The following is a 7,147-nucleotide window of genomic DNA, read 5'->3' on the forward strand; positions in this document are numbered from 1 at the left end:
ACCCCATGGTTTGGACATTTCCTGATGATGTCCTTGTATCTCTCCCATGCCTCATATAGATTCTCTCCATAAAACATTCTGAAGTTAAAGATTTCTGCTCTAACATTAGCTTGTCGAGACATAGGGAGAAACCTCTCTATGAATTTGTTAGAGAGCTCTTCCCATGTGTGGATTAATCCAGGGGTGAGAGTTTTCATCCATGTTTTTTCTTTTAAGCCCAAGGAGTGAGGGACTCACCTCATTCTCATGCTTTCTTTTGTCACACCCTTGGCTTTGAAATTATCACAAATATCCTGGAATGTGGCGAGGTGTGTGTAAGGATCTTCTGCAGGGAGTCCATTGAAAATCCCTGCTTCCCTAATCATGTGAAACATGATAGGTTTTAGTTCAAAATTGGGTGCTACAGGAAGGAGGATGACTCCCCTGTCTGGTCTGTTCCTGAAAGGAGCAGCCAAAGTTCTGAAATTTTGTTCAGGAGGAATATCTTCATTATTGTTATGATCAGCCATGTTTTCAAGAATTTCTTCCCTGAGATTCCTTCTTCTTCTAGGAAGAGTACGTTCTGTTCAGGATCAAAGGGAAACTCAGGTACTTCACTGGAGTGGTTAGAGTCTGTTTCTGACTCTTCACTCATAAACCATAAACACAAATTATATATACAGCAGATTTAGTGAAAATAAAATAAAAGTAAAGTCAAATATACAGGGTATGTACTAAAAACAATAACTAAGAACAAAATTTAGTGTTACTATCCCCGGCAACGGCGCCAAAAACTTGTTGGGTGGTTTGCTGATGGTGGAAAAAGATAAGTTCTAATGGGGGACGTTCCTCTGTTCTAAACAGAACACATATTCGCTCCCTTACTTCCAACCCAAGTGCGCAAGTGCACGCATCAAGTAATAAAGGGTGTATTAAGGCCCAGATTATCGTTTCCACGAGGATAGAACTCTAGATATTGTCTTATACTGTTTTATAAAGAATGAAAATGAAAAGAAAAGTTAGTGAATGAACTGTCTGGTCAAACGTTCCTTACTATCTTGACAACGTTCCTTAGGAACAGTAAGTTCAATTTGATGACAAACAATTGCTCGCTGCGTTATGTATGTGATCCTTCCTGATTAGAAGAATGGGAGATAATATTCATTGGAATTTGATAGATAACAACTTAAAATAAAGTATAAATATTTAAACAGAAATAACTATAATTAAGAGACAATGGGAGATAATATTCATTGGAGTTTGATAGATAACAGCTTAAAATAAAGTATAAATATTTAAACAGAAATAATTATAATTAAGAGACAACAAGTGGATGGTTTTAAAACAGTTTAACAGAAGGAACGGATTCACTGCTCCATTCTTAAATAGCTATTTTCTCTACTCAAGACCTAGGACTTTTTGGCTTTGTCCCAGTTTCTTGTCTGCGAACTCTGATTCCTCAACTCATGGACTAGATGGCTCATAAGTTTCCATATTCCTATGGCTCTATTGACTCCAACAGGTACTTACTACAGAACCTTAAAATGGACGAGTTGGCCCCTTATTCCTAAGGTGACCAGTAGTGTTTTTGCCATGACACTACCTTCCCCCAATGGCAAAGCTGTCTGAAATCCCTTCCTTATGGAAGTTCCTTTCTCAGTATGTGTTCAATTTCCATTGATACACACTGAATATAGCTTACTTAGCCAAAGAAATACAAAAAGCTTCAGTCAAGAGTTTTGAAAATAGTTCTTTAAGAGTTTTGCAGTTTATCCGTTCCACAGATAGTTTAGCCCATGGCTGATATTTGAAACATAATTATTCCAATCTGAAATTCCATAGACCCGAGATTCAGCTTAGAGATAACAAATGGAACGAAAAGAAGAAACACTTATATTAAATTAAAAGACGATTTACACAAAAACAGAAAATGGAGAAGGATGGTTTGATGCTCGTGAGGAGTCTTAAGGGTTGATACAGAGAAGAGAAGAGGGGTTGTCACTTAGTTACAGTTACAACTTAAATAAAACTAAGCTACTACTACTATTAGGTGATCTTCTTCCTTTAGGACTTCAATCCCTCCAGAATTCGATGATGTTTTTGTGTGTGGGACGTCCTATTTATAGGGAGAAGAGGAGTGGCAGTCTTGTAATTCCTTTGGAGCTGGGTTCTTGCGTGAAGGGATGTGGCGGTGGCAATAGAGTGTAGAAGATGTGCAAATTGCTGGATGGGACAGTGTTTGTTGATGATTAGCCGTTCTTTGTGTAACAGCCCGTTACGTACCGGTATTGTTAACATTAATTATGATATTAAGCGCAGTTACAATCACAACAATTCATTTATAAAAATACGAATAAACTTTATCTGATTATTACGCGAGCATTTAAAACAATAAAATGCGTAACAATAAAAGCTGTGACTGTAACCGTAAACTCTTGCGGAAGAATTATTTAAACTATTTTTATAACTTACTTTACTTATTACAAGTTACTAAGGGATTCCCATAAACCCACTTAGCCAATTACCAAACTTTACGTTTTTACCTTTTCGAACATGGTTCACTCATCAATTTTCTGCGAACACACCGCTCACAACCATACCTTCTTTTCAGATTATATCTTTGTCTTACTTAATTTCCTTTTCAACAAGCTATCATACGCTCAATTCGAAGCTCATTTGCTCCGGTTATCGCCGTTTGAAGTTGGATATGCAAAATAGCCAACCAAACCCCAAAACAGCTCTAAACCTCTCTCACTCCACGAATTACTGCACTCAATCCACTAATTAAATTGCTCTCAAATTTTTACACCATAAACTAGACACCTCAATCTTCGATTTGATATATCATACGCTTATTTTGACTGAGAAACGAAGTGGGAATTAATTTTCCAAATCAGGACCAGAACTGCCACATGTGCAGTGGGCACATGAGCAGTTTGCGTTCCTCCATTTTTTTCAAATCGAAGACCAACCCAGAATTTCCTCAAATTTTGACACAAGGTAAAGGACATCTCAACCTTCAAAATTACGTATGGCATGTCCCTATTGGACCTCTATGGAAGGAGATATGCTCTCCCGAAGTTCGCCTAAAATTTGCCAATTCTACAGAAAATTCGCCAGAGTTTCCTTTGTTTTTTCAATAATCCCAAAATTGTAAAAGATCATTTAAGCCTCAAATGTACCTAATAGACACATGATAATACAATAATAATCCAATGGGTGGCACACACAAGGACCAACAACGTCTTGGGGCACTTACAACCCAATCCAGTTTATAGTTATTAGACATATAGCTCATATTAATCATTCTTAAGTAGTTGCAATCACTAACTCCTTTTTCATGCATATTTTCATCATACATATAATCATAACCTAAAATAGGCCTAAGGCCCTTCCATCATAAATAGACATGCATCAAGTACGATTACAATATTGCTTTACAACTTACAACTCCAAATGAAACTTAATTACAATCTTCCAATATTACAACATAATACAATGGTAAATAAACTACATGGCATGACCACTAGACTTAGGCAAAATGACATGAACAAGATGCTAATGAAGCTCCTACCAAAATACAATGGGATGTTCATGCCCTAAGTCTAGCTTAGGCCACACGGCCAACAAAATGCAAAATGTGAAGCACTCCACTGCTCACTCTGCGGGCCTCTTGCCCGCTGCTCCGGCTCCACTGCTACCTCCTGAAATAAATGCCCCGAGACGGGGTGAGATATACGAATATATCTCAGTAACCAAGAGGTTCTGGAGAAAACTCCACCCAATGGTTCACTTCGATGTATATCAATAGAATAAAACAACCACTTTGAAAACGGGATATAACAAGGGTTTTAGAGAAATGGGGAAATATCGGAATACCAAATACGACGATGCGGGATGGTAGCTACCAATACCACGCACATCCTGGGCATATATAAGCCTATGGGTCCACCCAAGGTGTGATCAAGTCACTACCACCAAGGTACCCATTCCATCAAGCCTATGGGTCCACCCAAGGTGTGATCAAATCACTACCACCAAGGTACTCATTCCATCCATAACACCTGAGACATTTCTAGTGTGCTCCTATCCGGATCACACACTATGACCCTCGATCAACTGGAACTCCCTCTCGGAGAACTATCCAGTGGAAGTCTGCACTGCCCGCAGGCTAAACTAGTCTACTGGCCAGAGACTCGGTACATAAGTACCCACTGTAATAATGCATGCATGCTCATGTTGTTCTACACTACTCATATACACTTCCTACCATTATCCTCAACGGGTATGGTGGAACAGAAAAGGGGAACAAGCCCCAGTACCAAGAGGTTACCTTAAATATTGTTTTCACAAGCTCCGCAGCAGCTTATCCCTCAACTCGGTACACAACAGAATGCCTACACAGAGGACATTCCCAATCACTTATAGTTCAACCAATACATGCTAATTTGCAATTATACATGCATTGAACCAATTACTTACCTCAATCCTCTTGGTCCCAGACCAAGGGCAGCTCACTGATTCAAGATTCGGGATTCAGGTCGACGTACGACAACCTATACAATGACGTACAACCATCAGTACGCGTCAAATAACGTCAAAACGCCAAAATCACAAAATCACCTCACCCACACTTGGTAGGTTCGGCCATCCTAGGCTTAATTCCAATTTTATTTTTCTAAATTTTCTTTTTCATTTTATTATGCCTCGATAGGTTGTCAAGAGGCCAATTCAAGTGTCAGTTCGTCATTTTCGCGTCGAATTACATCAGAACGCAAAAACCGCAAAATTTCTCCCTTCCTCCTTGAAGGTTCGGCCATCTATGTGTTATTTGGGAATTTATTTTTCTAAATTTTCTTTCTCATTTTAGTACCCATCCTTGGGTTGCCATAAGGCCATTTCAAGTGTCGTTTCGCCGTTTTACGTCTTTTGAGCATCGTTTTGCTAAATATTTCGCTCTGGGTCCATTTAGGCCTCTAAACCACTTATTATTTTTCCATTTATTCTAACACTTGCCAACCACCACACAACCCATATAGTCATCATATATACACACAACACATAATTCAAATCATTTTTCAACATCAATTTACTCATTTCTCCTCAAAGGTTCAAATTTTGCCCTATGACATTCCAAGGAATTTCCATTCAATTTTAATCACTCCAACCTTCACACAACCTATTATATCATCATATTATCATACCACAATTCATCAAACAATGCCTCTACACAGAATTCAAAAGTCCCAAAATCATGACCTCAAATCCACTAAGTTAAAAATCATCACATTTTACCTAAAATTTTCATTGCATTTCTAGCATTAATACATCATTCTAAGGCATTATCATCTAATAGACATTTTCCATTTGAGCTCTCTAACACAACACATCATAAAATCCCTCTTTAGGGTTCATAAACACAAATCACAAATCAACCATTGAAATGTTGAAATAACTCACCCAAATGCAAGGCAAATGACTCATCCTAAGTATACTCCACCATTGGAGCATTTGAAAACACCATGGTCACTCTTTTTCCCAAGCAAACCGCGGCATAAAATGGGGAGGATCTCAAAATCCACTCATTTTCAAGGTTAAACAAGGCCACCAATGGCTTTACAAGGTGATTTCCTATGGAATTCAAGTCAAAGTTTGTTGATTTTGGTTGAGTTTTGTGTGAGTTGTGATCAAAGAAAGATTTGCAAAAAATGAAGGGGGAGGGGGTTGTTTGCGTGGCTGAAGGGAGAGAGAGGGAAGTGGGAAGATGATGAATAGTGATAGGATGAGGTGGACTTAAGTGATTTTAAGTGGGTGGGTCCCACGCCACCTCACGCGATTCAAAACGCGTCAAAACTCTCACTAAACGTCCGTAAATTCAAAGCCTAGTCCTGGCATGCTTGCCAAGTACACAACTCTCACAAAATTTTCCTTCAAAGTTTATGTCAGGTAACCCGTCCACCATCTTCTTCTTTGCCAACTCGTTTAGACCACCATAATGTAGGTGACCAAACCGGAGATGCCACAGTGACGCCTTATCTTCTACCTCAGCTTGTAAACATTCAACCTGTACACATTTCAAATTTAGTTTATACATACGATTCTTACCCATTTGAACTCGGACTATCACCCGACCTCGCTCATCTTTCAAATACAATACCCGGTCTTTCATAATAACCGAGTAACCTTTCTCCATCAATTGACCCATGCTTAAAATATTGCTTTTTCGGTCGGGTACATAGTACACATCTCGAATTGAGCCAATTAACCCGTCCTTTTGTAAAAAACAGATCGTACCTCAGCCTTTTACCTCAACCTTCGAGGCATCCCCGAATGAAACATGTCCGGTTTCCACCTTTCTCATCTCCTTGAATAAGTGCTTATGTCCGCACATGTGGTTGCTCACACCCGTGTCAAGATACCACTCCATGTCATCGTCTGACCTTCCTTCACTGTGTGTCATTAACAAGACACCATCCTTCATCTCACCTTCTGTGGCTAGGTTAGATGTCTCCTCCACCCTTTTCTCTTCTCTGCATTCTCTTGCAAAATGTCCAACCTTGCCACAATTGTAACATTTGTCCGAGTTACAATCTTTTGAATAGTGACCATACTTGCCACACTTGTAGCATTCAATGTTTGAATAATGTGACCGACCTCCTCGACGACCCCGTCCTCTTCCACGCCAGTTCTGTTGACTTGATTGTCCTACCTCATCATTACAACCTTCTTGACTTCGGCCTCGGCCCCTACCACCACAGCTAGTACCTCGTCCACCGCGGCCACGTCCTCTACCTCGAAAGTTTTGAGAATAGAGAACCTTCTCATCTTTAATTGTTGCTTTGGTCTGAAGCGCTTGTTCAAGAGTCTCCTCCTTCTTCTTCTTTCTTTGTTCATGCTCTTCAAGAGAACCCGCCAACACATCAATAGTGAGTGTAGACAGATCCTTGGACTCCTCTATCGCACAAACCACGTTTTCGAACTGGTCTGTCAAAGATCTCAGGATTTTCTCCACCACTCTGGTGTCAGGTATAACTTCTCCATTCCGTTTCAACTGGTTCACAACTCCCTGAACCCGGGCAACGAACCCGGATACTCCTTCCGTGTCCTTCATCTTTATTCCCTCAAACTCGGCACGAAGGGTTTGAAGCCGGACTTGTTTAACCCGGTC

At 39.8% G+C, this 7,147-nt stretch overlaps 1 non-coding gene across 1 annotated transcript; it reads left to right on the forward strand.

Moving 5' to 3' along the window:
* Positions 1-107, forward strand: LOC133293720 (small nucleolar RNA R71). Its single transcript, XR_009749093.1, has one exon. It is a non-coding gene; the product is annotated as a small nucleolar RNA R71 (small nucleolar RNA).
* Positions 108-7,147: the final 7,040 nt, after the last annotated feature.

This window comes from Gastrolobium bilobum, unplaced genomic scaffold, assembly GCF_033153095.1.
Source record: "Gastrolobium bilobum isolate Gb01-03AN ecotype WA unplaced genomic scaffold, APGP_CSIRO_Gbil_v1 utg51631, whole genome shotgun sequence".
NCBI lineage: Eukaryota > Viridiplantae > Streptophyta > Magnoliopsida > Fabales > Fabaceae > Gastrolobium > Gastrolobium bilobum.